Source organism: Bombina bombina, chromosome 8, assembly GCF_027579735.1.
Source record: "Bombina bombina isolate aBomBom1 chromosome 8, aBomBom1.pri, whole genome shotgun sequence".
NCBI lineage: Eukaryota > Metazoa > Chordata > Amphibia > Anura > Bombinatoridae > Bombina > Bombina bombina.
Genome location: NC_069506.1, coordinates 155,539,096 through 155,554,491, shown reverse-complemented (window position 1 = coordinate 155,554,491; position 15,396 = coordinate 155,539,096).

The following is a 15,396-nucleotide window of genomic DNA, read 5'->3' as shown; positions in this document are numbered from 1 at the left end:
ATATACACACATATATAACATATTATACACTGTATATATAGGGCTCCATTTTTGAAGCTTTGATATGAGCTTTGGAGCCCCGTCGGCTGCAGGTGCACACGAGTGAGCTTGCAGCTGAGAGTTAAGAAGCAGTGGTCATCAGACCTCTGCTTCTTAACACACTACGCCACCTGTTATATGGGCATGTCAATTGCGCCTGGATTTTTCCGAATGGGGAGATCGACATCTCCAGCTCACGTGCAATTGGCTGCACGCAAGCAGGGGGCAGGGTTGTACACTTTGATTGGTGTGCAATGATAAATGCAGGCAGTGTATTGTTCTGCTATTGCTCTTTCATCTGTCAACTTAAAGTCTGTAACCCTCCTTTGTATGTTTTCTTTTTTTTTCTAAATAATATATATTTATATATATAGTCATGGCCAAAAATATTGGCACCCCTGCATTTCTGTCAGATAATGCACCACTTCGCCCAGAAAATTGCTGCAATCACAAATGTTTAGGCAGTCTCATGTTTATTTCTATTGTTTGTATTCTTATGACACAAAATAGTGGAGAAAAAAGTAAAATCTGACACATTCTACGTAAAACTCCACAAATTGACTGGATAAAATTATTGGCACCTTCTCAAAATTTTAAGAAATAATTGCATTCGAATTTAGTTATGCACCTGTAATTTTAATTAAACTCACCAGTATCAATTAACAGGTGCTGACAATATAGAAATCACACCATCAACCAGTTAAAATGGTGAAAATTTGACTCAACCTTTCTGTTGTGTGTCTCTGTGTTTGCATGAAGGATTGCATGAAGGATTGTTTGAATGGTGGATAAAGAACCTCGATCAACTTCAAGAAAAATTCAAGCTGACCTTCAGGCACAGGGTAAAAATGTGTCAGCTTGCACTATATGTCAACATCTGAATGAAAAGGGATGCTATGGTAGGAAACCCAGTAGGACCCCACTGCTGACACAGAAACATAAAAAAGCCAGTTTGTAGTTTGCCAAAACTTACCTGAGGAAGCCAAAATCCTTTTGAGAGAATGTGCTGTGGACAGACGAAACAAAATTACAGCTTTTTGGTAAAGCTCATCATTATACTGTTTTCAGGGGGAAAAAATGTCCCTACAGTTAAACAGGGTGGAGGTTCACTGATGTTTTGGGGTTGCTTTGCTGATCAGGCACTGGATGTCTTGACTGTGTGCATGGCTTTATGAAATCCAAAGACAACCAAATAGTTCTGTGGTGCAATGCAGGGCCCAGTGTCAGAAAGTTGGGTCTCCGTCAGAGGTCATGGGTCTTACAGCAAAACAATGACCCAAAGCACACGTCAAAAACACCCAGAAATGGTTTAAGATACTGCGCTGGAGAGTACTGAACTGACCAGTAATGAGTACAGATCTCAATCCCATAGAGCACCTGTGGAGAGATCTCAAAACAGCAGTTGGGAAAAAGGAACCCTTCCAATCTGAGAGACCTAGAGCAGTTGGTGAAAGAAGAGTGGTACAAAATTCCAGTAGAGAGGTGTAATAAACTCATTGATGGTTACAGGAAGTGATTGATTTCAGTTATTTTTTCCAAGGGGTGTGCTACCAAATATTAAATTGAAGGTGCCAATAATTTTGTCAAGTCCATTTTTTATGTCATACCAATACAAACAAAAGAAATAAACATGAAAATGCCTTAACATTTGTAATTTTCTGGGCGAAGTGGTGCATTATCAGAATTGCAGGGGTGCCAATATTTTTGGCCATGACTGTGTATATATATATATATATATATATATATATTAGATACAAGCGAAATGTCGAAAGAAGTTCAGCGCTGCAAACACATGGAATACAATGTTACTATGTCAAATACACTAAATGTCTTTCCAATATGATAGACAATTGTTCTGTCTATCCCACTGGTTCTATATGAACCGATTTAAGACAAAGTCCGGTGGATATAATAGTTCGACAATAGTGGAGCAATGATTAGAAATGATAATACTAGATGGAACTCAAAGTTCAACAATTGCAACAATGATGCTGGGGGATAAATGGTATACCCTTACCAGAGGGTACCTCAATCTTATGAGGTAATGTCAGCGCGTCAGTTTGGATCCTCTCCAGTCTGTCTTTGGACTTTCCTCCTGTGTATGAGAAGATCCAGGTCTTTATATTCGTGCCGACTTGTGTATGGTGCTTTCAATCTGAGAACCTCCTTGTTCTTTATATCACTGGCTTGGTATCTCCTCGTAGTATGGTCGTTCCGTCTGGACCTTGGCTCTCACCGTATTATAGGGATAAAGCAAAAAAAAAGGAAAAGCACATAGCGTGATACTGTATAATAAAATTTATTACATACAAGAATGAGATAAGAAATGCACTCACATTCAGCAACCTCAATCCTTATGAGGTAAGAAAGAAGTTGTACATATATTTTTATACACCTTACACAGGTGTTGCTATGCCCAGTATCGTTATAGTTCACTTGATGGTGGTTTATATTGCACTCAGTGTGGGCTGTTAGAGTACATAACAGTAGTGATAAAATAGGATACTGGTGGTTGATGGGGTCTGTCGCCAGGTATCGTGACAGTTCACTTGGTGTTGATTTGCACTTGATTCAGTGTGGACTGTTCAAGTTGAAAACAATAATGATAAATTGGGATATTAGAGCTTGATATGACCCGTTGCTGATAGAGTTACAGCAGCTATGGTCTCCGATATGCAATAAGGAGACTGTATAGAGACAGAGAGCCTTTCCCTCTGATTTATAACATTGGTCAATGCTGTGTTAACCAGTCAAACCGGCAAAGTGAAACCGGAAAAAATGGAATGTATCAGAGCCTATTATATGAAGTAGGTAAATGCTGCTGATTTGTCAGAACCTATCCGGTAATTAAGTAGGCAGGTCAGTGCGTGCAACTTCGATAGCCAAATCAGTGGCTAGGTATGTATTGCATTAGATGTATGTGTATGTGAGTGAGAATAAAATGCCAAATAAAAAAGCAAAGAATCAAAACTCCATCTACTGGTATGTAAGTAGTGGAGAAAAAGCACTCTAGGACGTGCCTCAGGTGCCGGTCAAATGGACGAGCTGTGTGGGTATCGTCAAGGACCGCTGTGAGTCACTGTGCAGATGTCAGCCGCTTCGGAAACAAAGAACAAAGCCACTCTCAAAAAAAAAGGATTACATTTTTTGAGAGTGGCTTTGTTCTTTGTTTCCGAAGCGGCTGACATCTGCACAGTGACTCACAGCGGTCCTTGACAATACCCACACAGCTCGTCCATTTGACCGGCACCTGAGGCACGTCCTAGAGTGCTTTTTCTCCACTACTTACATACCAGTAGATGGAGTTTTGATTCTTTGCTTTTTTATTTGGCATTTTATTCTCACTCACATACACATACATCTAATGCAATACATACCTAGCCACTGATTTGGCTATCGAAGTTGCACGCACTGACCTGCCTACTTAATTACCGGATAGGTTCTGACAAATCAGCAGCATTTACCTACTTCATATAATAGGCTCTGATACATTCCATTTTTTCCGGTTTCACTTTGCCGGTTTGACTGGTTAACACAGCATTGACCAATGTTATAAATCAGAGGGAAAGGCTCTCTGTCTCTATACAGTCTCCTTATTGCATATCGGAGACCATAGCTGCTGTAACTCTATCAGCAACGGGTCATATCAAGCTCTAATATCCCAATTTATCATTATTGTTTTCAACTTGAACAGTCCACACTGAATCAAGTGCAAATCAACACCAAGTGAACTGTCACGATACCTGGCGACAGACCCCATCAACCACCAGTATCCTATTTTATCACTACTGTTATGTACTCTAACAGCCCACACTGAGTGCAATATAAACCACCATCAAGTGAACTATAACGATACTGGGCATAGCAACACCTGTGTAAGGTGTATAAAAATATATGTACAACTTCTTTCTTACCTCATAAGGATTGAGGTTGCTGAATGTGAGTGCATTTCTTATCTCATTCTTGTATGTAATAAATTTTATTATACAGTATCACGCTATGTGCTTTTCCTTTTTTTTTGCTTTATCCCTATAATACGGTGAGAGCCAAGGTCCAGACGGAACGACCATACTACGAGGAGATACCAAGCCAGTGATATAAAGAACAAGGAGGTTCTCAGATTGAAAGCACCATACACAAGTCGGCACGAATATAAAGACCTGGATCTTCTCATACACAGGAGGAAAGTCCAAAGACAGACTGGAGAGGATCCAAACTGACGCGCTGACATTACCTCATAAGATTGAGGTACCCTCTGGTAAGGATATACCATTTATCCCCCAGCATCATTGTTGCAATTGTTGAACTTTGAGTTCCATCTAGTATTATCATTTCTAATCATTGCTCCACTATTGTCGAACTATTATATCCACCGGACTTTGTCTTAAATCGGTTCATATAGAACCAGTGGGATAGACAGAACAATTGTCTATCATATTGGAAAGACATTTAGTGTATTTGACATAGTAACATTGTATTCCATGTGTTTGCAGCGCTGAACTTCTTTCGACATTTCGCTTGTATCTAATTTTTTTTCCAGTGTTAGGGGTACACTGTATCGTACTTGTTCAAGCAGCTCAAATACCTACACCAATCAAACTCACAGAGTACATATACATCTCACCTGTATATACCGCACTGCTAGGTGTAGAAATCTATTCACACATTTTCAGTAATATTCCAACTACCTTTTGGTGGAACAACTGAGCGCTGATCCCTTCTTTATAGTTCTCATATATATATATATATATATATATATATATATATATATAGACAAGCCAAGAGTGATTTCTGGTTTGCTGTAATAATCCTGTTAAAAGGATCACTGTGTCAAAACAGTATTTTGAAGCAAAAAACTGAGAATTTGCATATCTAATTTGCATATCTTACCCACAATTCTCTTGTGCATTGGTAACATTGTATATTAAGAATCTCTGGGGAAAAGCAAGCGGGGATACTTGCCTATATGTGCTAATTTCCTATGCAAATATTTACATTGATTTAATTTTGAGACATGGAGGATTTTAATTTCAGTTTTTTATCTCCCCCCATAATTTTAATGAATTTTGGTTTAACCATGAAAATAGCTTTACCAATGCAGCAACCAGAAAGCTGTCTCCTACTGATGAGTTCCAAAAAGAACGAAACAGGCTTGTCTAGTGAGTGATTTCTGGTTTGCTGTAATAATCCTGTTAAAAGGATTGCTGTGTCAAAACAGTATTTTGAAGCAAAAAAAGGAGAATTTGCATATCTAATTTGCATATCTTACCCACAATTCTCTTGTGCATTGGTAACATTGTATATTAAGAATTTTTGGGGAAAAGCAAGCGGGGATACTTGCCTAGATGTGCTAATTTCCTATGCAAATATTTATATTGATTTCATTTTGAGACGTGGAGGATTTTAATTTCAGTTTTTTATCTCCCCCCATAATTTTAATGAATTTATATATATATATATATATATATATATATATATTTTTTTTTTTTTTTTATATCTTTTCATGTGACAACACTGAAGAAATTACACTGTGTTACAATATAAAGTAGTGAGTGTACAGCTTGTATAACAGTGTATATTTGGTGTCCCCTCAAAATAACTCAACACACAGCCATTAATGTCTAAACCGTTGTCAACAAAAATGAGTACACCCCTAAGTGGAAATGTCCAAATTGGGCCCAATTAGCCATTTTCCCTCCCTGGTGTCATGTGACTCTTTAGTGTTACATGGTCTCAGGTGTTAATGGGGAGCAGGTGTATTAAATTTGGTGTTATAGCTCTCACACTCTCTCATACTGGTCCCTGGAAGTTCAACATGGCACCTCATGGCAAAGAACTCTCTGAGGATCTGAAAAAAGAATTGTTGCTCTACATAAAGATGGCCTTGGCTATTAGAAGATTTCCAAGACCCTGAAACTGAGCTGCTGCATGGAGGGCAAGACTATACAGTGGTTTCACAGGACAGGTTCCACTCAGAACAGGCCTCGCCATTGTCGACCAAAGAAGTTGAGTACACATGCTCAGCGTCATATCCAAAGGTTGTCTTTGGGAAATAGACATATGAGTGCTGCCAGCATTGCTGCAGAGGTTGAAGGGTTGGGGGGTCAGCCTGTCCGTGCTCAGACCATACGCCGCACACTGCATCAAATTGGTCTGCATGGCTGTCGTCCCAGAAGGAAACCTCTTCTAAAGATGATGCACAAGAAAGCCTGCAAACAGTTTGCTGAAGACAAGCAGATTAAGCACATGGATTGCTGGAACCATGTCCTGTGGTCTGATGAGAACAAGATAAACTTATTTGGTTCAGATGGTGTCAAGCTTGTGTGGCGACATCCAGGTGAGGAGTACAAAGTCATGTGTGTCTTGCCTACAGTCAAGCATGGTGGTGGGAGTGTCATGGTCAGGGCCTACATGAGTGCTGTTGGCACTGGGGAGCTACAGTTCATTGAGGGAACCATGAATGCCAACATGTACTGTGATATACTGAAGCAGAGCATGATCCCCTCCCTTCGGAGACTGGACCGCAAGGCAGTATTCCAACATGATAACGACCCCAAACACACCTCCAAGACGACCACTGCCTTGCTAACGAAGCCGAGGGTAAAGGTGATGGACTGGCCGAGCATGTCTCCTGACCTAAACCCTATTGAGCATCTGTGGGGCATCCTTAAACGGAAGGTGGGGAAGCGCAACATCCGCTCTGTGATGTCGTCATGGAGGAGTGGAAGAGGACTCCAGTGGTAACCTGTGAAGCTCTGGTGAACTCCATGCCCAAGAGGGTTAAGGCAGTGCTGAAAAATAATGGTGGCCACACAAAATATTGACACTTTCAATTTGGATATTTCAACTTAGGGGTGTACTCACTTATGTTGCCAACGGGTAGACATTAATGGCTGTGTGTTGGTTTATTTTGAGGAGACAGCAAATTTACACTGTTATACAGGCTGTACACTCACTACTTTACATTGTAGGAAAGTGTAATTTATTCAGTGTTGTCACATAAAAAGATATAATAAAATATTTACAAAAATGTGAGGGGTTGTACTTAGTTTTGTGAGATACTGTATATACATAAGCATACATTATATAACCACAAACTGCCATTTATTTTCATTACAGACCAATATAGTCTAAGCTTGAAAAAAAAGTATTTGGGGAGGAGTATGCCAATTATCCCCCTAGAGAAACATGTGTTATGTGCATTCTATGGACTCGACATAATATTAGACTGGTCTTTAATTTTTCCAGGGCTGCTTTTTATTCCCAGTCCGAGCCTGCGTTTTGGTGTTAATCTGGTTGCATAGCAAACATTTTTGCCACTTTTTTTATTGTGTGTTTGTGTTTCTGTGTGTGTGCATTTGTGTATGTTTGTGTTTAGGTGTGTGTGCATTTGTGTATGTTTGTGAATGTACATGTGTGCATTTTTGTATGCATATGTGTGCATGTGTGGGTGTATGTGTACGTGTGTGTGTATGTATGTATTTATTTTCTTTCTCACTGTTGTACTGTATACTTTTTTTACTTGTAGCTTTATAAACCCTGAAAACATAAGTTGCATTTGCAGATCAACGTGTTTCAGTTTTATGTCGCTTACGATTTTCGACACTTAGAAAATGGCAGTTAATGTGTGTCACTTAGTTAGGACAGTTGTGTGCAGTCTCTTTTATTAAAAAAAAAAAAAAACACAAACCCTCATTTTCCATGTTTTATTTTGAAGTTAACTATGTTAATGCTATAATTATTATTTAATAGATTAATGTTTTTGCACCAAGTATTATGCTGATATCAATAGATGGTGATGACTGAGACTGTCTTACGTGTATTACTTAATGTATTACTTAATCAATTGGCTAATCTGATTAATTATTGTTGCATTCACAACCAAATATTGACCCAAGTCTTTCCATATATCAATATTTTTATTTTCAGGCTAATTACAAACTGTAAACTGAGTAGTAACTGAGGCGACTGGTTTCCATGGTTACCACAATGCAGAAAGCTACTTTTTAGTGTTTTTACTTTGCGGTTTACCATTTTGTTTATTCTATGATTGATTATTCAATATTTCTATATGGTGAATTATTTTATTTGTGTATTCAAGTTTGATTATTTATGTGTTGTGTACAGTATATAGCAGTTTGCTGTGCTACACTATCCTGCAACTGATTATTAGTGTCATTTTTATATTGTTTACCATCACTTTCCTGGTGGTCTGTAATAATGTTTTGCCAGCTTACACATGCACAATGCATTTTATTTAGTCAGGCATATCTCAATTGCTGCCCACAAAGAGCCCTAATAATTAGCCAGAGTTAAAAGATTTCCAGAAGAGATTTCAAGATTGCTTGAACACAGGTGAAACAGTCATAATGATTGTGCTATTGAGGAGCCTAAAGCCTTTTAGGGCTTATTGAAGCCTAGAATTGAGAAAACATTGATTTAGGCACATTTCTGTAGGTTTCACTTTGGTGAGAATTTCCTGAGCCCCTTAAAGTAAAGGTCAATTTCGATGAATTAGTGCCCTGTTTTTAATAATTGTATTAAAAACAAGAGCAATTTAATTTATCAAAATTGACATTTCACTCCTTTTCTTCAAAAACTTACCTTTTAATCCTGAAAACCACTCCAGCGATTCCCCCGGCCGTCAGAAAGCCTCTTCTTACGTCAGAAATGATGAATCCGGCTTCCTCCAATCACGGCTTTCCCCCCGGTGGGATTATAGCCTAATGCAACGCTGTGATTGGAGGAAGCCGGATTCGTCATTTTGGACCCGCGATGAAGGCTTGTGATGGGCTGAGGAAGCACTGCAGCGGCTGTCAGGATTAAAAGGTAAGTTTTTGAAGAAAAGGAGTAAAATGTCAATTTTAATGAATTAAAGTGCTCTTGTTTTCAATAGGATTATTAAAAACCGGGCACTAATTCATCGAAATTGACCTTCACTTTAAAGTTTAAAAGTTATTTTTCTTTTTTATCTGTAGGTAAAAAAAACTGTAATGATAAAATGGTTTGGTCTTTGAGAAAGCTCCTCCTGCTTCCAGCTCTAATTCTGCCTCACCTACTTTGTTTCACAAGCTGCAATTTTAGTTTAAAATGAAATGAAAACTGAATTTTAGTTAAAAATTTACATTTGTTTTCGTTAAAAGTTCACCTGTAGCTACAATACTTACCTTAATGTGCTCTGGAGAGCATGGAGTGCGCTCCAATGTAAGTATTAACCCCTTAAACATGGTATTTTTTTATCTTTTGTTTTCTATCATTTTCATTGTGAATTTCATTGTGATATTCGTTTCGTTATGCACATCTCTAATATATATACTATATATATATTGACTGTGGAGTGCACTCTCACCTTTACAACATCTGCCATGGTATGAGCAGGAAATACTAATAGTAGAAGAAACGGCTGACACTCTCTAGTTTTGAGAATGTGCACATATATATATATACAGGGCTTTTTTGTGGGGTTACTGACCGGTGCAGTATTACAAATATTATACACAGGTACACCACCAATTTTACGGAACACTGTATTACCACCAACAAGTGCAGTGCAACTAATCTGCATTAGTGCGCGTGGTACACACTAACCTGAATTTTTTGGAAGACAGCACACTACCGAATCTTCAAAGGCACGGAATTCATGACTGCCACATCCCACTTGAATCCAAAGTAACACAATTTGAATCCAGACTTGTTAAAATTGGGCCTTTATTAATTTACACAGGTTCCATAGGCATACAAACAACATTCTTGACTAACATGACTAAGGGCCTATAGCAGACCTGAAACGTTGTTTGTGTGCCTATGGACCCTTTGTACATTAATAAAGATCCCATTTTAATAAGGCTGGATTCAAATAGTGTTGCTTTGGATACAAACAAGGGTGACACAAGCTCTTTCCTCTTTGTAATTTCCCTAGAAACATACAAAACAAGAAAATAAACTGCACTTACAAACCAGACTGGGTATACATCCCATGACCCTGCAAAACTCACAGCCCTGTGTGCTCAACATCACTTACAGAAAGCTGCACAGCCTGGATGTTAACCCCAGACAACCCTAGGTGAAAAGCCCATAGGTAAAATTACAAAGCAAAATTATTAACACAACACATAGAAAGTCTGGCACTCTCTTGCAAGCTGAATAATAAGGAAAAAATGGTCTCCAATGATACAAAAATCTTCTTTATTTCAATGCATAAGGTAGACAACAAACAGGTCACAACGTTTTGGGGTGATTCCCCTTAATCATGTGATGCATAGGTCTTCAATTTCCATTGCTTATATAGCTAATACACCTGTCATCAATTAAACACCTGTGAACACCTTGGCTAGATTTAGCAAACATATATCGCCATCTAGTGGATGAAAATTAAAAACACCAACATTTTTAGACAACGAGAACACAGATTGTCAAAACATAGTGTATACTTTTGTTACATTGTAGATGTTTCATATTTGTAGACATCATCTAATGTATTATACCATATATACAATGTAACAAAATGCAGCACAGCAGAAATAGAATAAGTTTAATGTACAAATATTAATTGTATGTATTTAAAGAAAGTATCTGCAGATAGGGCCAGTTCAGTAGAAAACAGACCAATTAATTTCTCTATTTATGCCTTTTGGCTCTAATGTATCTAATTGGAAGATTCCAGCAGGTCTCCCTTTGTTTAAAAAACAACTCCCTATTTCCTCCCCTTCTAGGGGTTTTGACTTGTTTCATAACTTGGTACCTAAGTTGATTAACTTGATGGCCTATTTTCAAAAAATGACTTGCGACAGGAGCAGTAATAGCCTTGCATCTAATATTGCTTTTGTGCTCAGTTATGCGATCACGTATGCGTCTATTGCACTCGCCCACATAGACACGCCCACAATGGCACTTAATTAGATATACAACAAAACTAGAGTTGCATGTAAAATGATCACGGAAGTAGTATTTATGTCCAGTGTGAGGATGTGAAAAATATGGGCTTTTAATAATGGAGCTACAATTAATACAGTCCAAACAAGGGAAACAACCTACATTTTTCTTAGAGATATAGGTTTGTGTACTAGTGGTGCCTACACCAATATCTGCCTTAACTAAAACATCCCTTAGGCTCTTACTCCTCTTATAGGCTGGCATAGGGAATGATTGAAATTCCTCTATATTGGGATTATACCTACTCAATATATCCCAATGTCTCTGTATAGTCTTTGCTATTATTGCACTTTGTTTGGAAAATTCAGAGATAAAACACATAATTTTTGTGTCATTCTTACGCCCTTTAGTTTTAAATAAGCTCGCTCTCTGAATTGACCGAACATCATCAATGACTTTATCAATTAGTTGTTTGGGGTATCCCCTTTCCAAAAATTTCTCGCCCATTTCCTCCAATCTGGATTGAACTATATCTTTATCTGAAACAATGCGCTTAATCCAGGATCCTTAGCATTTGACTGCAAGGTAATGACTTAATAAGGGCTGGATGGTGTGCGCTGCTGAAATGTAGTAAATAATTACGGTCCGTGGTTTCCTGAAGATGTCAGTCTTAAAACCAAAGCCATCCTTGATGACAGTGACATCCAAAAAATCTAATTGTACTTCACTACACAATAGTGTAAATTTGATGTTACTTATGGATTCATTTAACTCTTTAACAAAATGCTCAAGAGATCCAATGTCGCCCACCCACACACCAAACACATCATCAATGTAGCGCCACCAGGTGGCGCCACATTGATTAAATAGCCTGTTCTCAAAAACAAATTTCTCCTCGAAAACATTTATATAAATATTTGCATAATTGGGGGCGACATTAGATCCCATGGCCATACCCTGCAAATGAAGGAAAAATGAACTTTCAAAAAGAAAATAATTGTTGTTTAAAATGATTTCCAAAAGTTGCAGAATAAAATTGATCTGACCAATGCTATGAGTGACCATAGACTCTAAAGAATATCTCACAGCCCCTAAACCACTTTTATGTGCTATTGAAGTGTATAGACTTGTAACATCTAAACTAAACAATATAAATGTATCTGTGGTGAGCTGGAAACCATTTAGTTTATTCAAGAAATCATTGGTATCTTTGATAAAAGTGTTTGACTGCTCCACCAAAGGTCTCAAAATTCTATCCAGAAATATTGCCATTTTAGAGAAAACAGAGTTGGTTCCCGCAACTATGGGAAGACCTGGTGGAGCAGTCAAAGACTTAAGAATCTTGGGGAGCACATACATAACAGGTGTTAATGGATCTTTAACTATAAGACATTTAGAGGTCTTGTAATCAGTAATGGCATTTGTAGGGCTTGTTGTACCACAAACAAAATCTCATTAACAATCTTAGAAATAGCTTTAGAGACAACCATAGCATAGATATTTTTCATGTTAAAAAGACATAAAACCCCAAAAAATTATTTCATGATTCAGATAGAGAATACAATTTTAAACAACTTTCCAGTTTACTTCTATTATTAAAATTGCTTCCTTCTCTTGTTATCCTTTGCTGAAAGGTTTATCTAGGCAAGCTCAGGAGCAGCAGAGAACCTAGGTTCTAGCTGTTGATTGGTGGCTGCATATATTTATCGATTGTGATTGGCTCACTTATGTGTGCAGTTAGAAACAATTAGAGTGATGCTGCTCCTTCAACAAATGATACCAAGAGAATGAAACAGATTAGATAATAGAAGTAAATTAGAAAGTTGTTTAAAATTGAATTCTCTCCAAGGAAAAAATCCATCAAAGTAACAAAGAAAAATGGGAACTTTTTCTTTTGGCGTTGTATTGATGTTATTTGAAATGTTAAAATATCATGCAATGTTTCTTTTGTTTTTTGTTTTTCTCTTTTTCTTTTTTCAATAGGCCTCAAGAGGTGAAATGTAATTCTGTATGAGATAGGATTTACCAGTTCTTGTATTCTTTTTATTCTTTGATGTATTGATTATAAATATGCCTCATGAAGCATAATGTAACTTTGCATGCAATATGATTTGGTTTGTTACAATATTGGCTATTGAATAAAAAAAAATGTATTCTCTATCTGAATCATGTACCATTAAATTGTAAAATCTCACCTTTATATTCAGACTTGTTAAGCACAACAGTGGCTCCGTCCTTATCGGCAGGCTTCAAGATTAACTCTTTCTTCAACTGCAAGCTTTTCAGAGATGCTTTATCCACTGTTGTGAAATTAACAGGTGCAGATCTTTTTTGTTGTTATTCGCAATTTTTTTTCAACTTTTGTTGTAATTTACACATATCAGAAAGAACCAGACGTTCAAACGTCTCAATGCTGTGATTGGTATTAGTAGAGCAAAAAGAACTTTTGTTGCGCAAACCCATGTGTTTAATACCGAGCAAATTAGAAGGTGGATAAGAGTTAACCCCTATTTGTGAATCTTTAACAGTATCAGTCTTTGAGACAACAACCCTGAGCTATTACTTAAAGGGTCATAGGGCAAATTTAAGTGTCAATTCTTAAATCTTAAGTTCCTAAAAAATCAAAACAAATCCTTATGCAAGTTGAAAAAGTTACAGTTATTAAGTGGGCAAAATGAAAGACCTTTTTGTAGTAACCCAGCTGTTGTCAGCTGTACACAACTCGATATCTGAAATGTTCACAACTATATCTTGTTGCGTCTCCTTGTGGTGCGGCGTGGTGCTTGCTTGCCATCCTTCAACATGGGCTTATTGCCCCTCTTGGTGCTGGCAATGTTTCCTGCCCCCTCGCCTGAAGCGCGTCCGCCCTTTGCCTGAGAAAAATCTGAGGATTCAGCGTTGCTGTCGGTTGAGGGTGTCTGACATCTTTGACGTCGGTTAAATGCAGAAGTGGTTTGTCTCTCTCTCTCTACCTTGGTTGTCGAAAATCCATCGATACACCCAGCCTGATGAGTAGTTCTGCTCATCACGTAGGAACTTTGATCTTTTCCTCTCCTCAATGCTTTTACGAAGGTCAGAAATGATATTCTTGTTGTCTGTGAGTAGTTTTTCACAATATTCTAAAGGCATCATATGTCATATGTAACTCAACTTCCAATTTAGTAATGGAATCTTTCAGATTGTTAATGTCATTTTGAAGGTATTACACCGTAAGGACAATAATATCAAGGGAACACTTGTTAAGTATTTGCTCAAATTTGAGACAGTGTATGGCGTGTATTCATCTTAAGGCCTATAGGAATGCGTTTCACCCTGAAGTACTCTCTTGCAAGCTCACAGCTAGATTAAAAGTAAAATGAAAGTAACTTTCAAATATATTAAGGGTCTAGTCCAACCAGGATGATTGACAACTCCTGCTGCGATTGGCTCTGTGCAAGAAGGGGCGGAGTTAAACAAGTAGCTGTTTGTGCAATGTTAATTGTCCGCCCATTGATTGATAAATGGGGCCTTCAGTATTTATATTTATATTATTTGTGGAGGTGTTTGTATTACAACATATGTTGCACTTGTTTTTGTGAAGAAGTGAGATATCTTTATTTTAAAGGGACATAAAACCCCAAAAAATTATTTCATGATTCATATAGAACATACAATTTAAAGTAACTTTTCAATGTACTTCTATTATGAGATTTCTTTGTTTTCTTGTTATCTTTTGTTGAAAAGTAGGAAGGTACGTTCAGGAGTGTGCATGTGTCCTATCATGTAGAGCTCCAGAGATGTGCACGCTACCTACCTAGATATCTCTTCAACAAAGAATAATAATAATAACTAAGCAAATCTAATAACAGAAATAATTGGAAACTTTTTTTAAAATTGTATTCTCTATCTAAATCATTTTGGTTTCATGTCCATTTAAGTTTTTTTTTATTTGCATTTGCACCAAAACATTGCTAACTGATTTAAAAACTGATTGACACCTCCCTGCTGGCGGCCGATTGGCCGTGAGTCTGCAGGGGGCGGCGTTGCACCAGCAACTCTTGCGTATTGCTCTCCGCATTCAGCGATGTCTGTCGGACCTGATCCACACTGTCGGATCAGGTCCAACAGACATTTGATAAATAGGCCTCATTGGCTGTAAATATTTGACTGAAGTAACTCAAACTCGACTGCTTGATCTTGGGTCTAAAGGGACAGTTTACACCAGAATTTGTATTGTTTATTAAGATAGATAATCCCATTATTACCCATTCCTGTTTTGCATAACCAACACTGTTATATTAATACACTTTATAACCTCTGTAATTACCTTGTATCTAAGCCTCTGCAGACTGCCCCTTATTTCAGTTCTTTTGACAGACTTGCATCTACGTGCATGAGCACAATGTTATATATATGGCACACATGAACTATTGCCCTCTAGTTGTCAAAAACTGTCAAAATGAATTAAGATAAGAGGAGGCCTTCAAGGACTAAGAAATTCACATA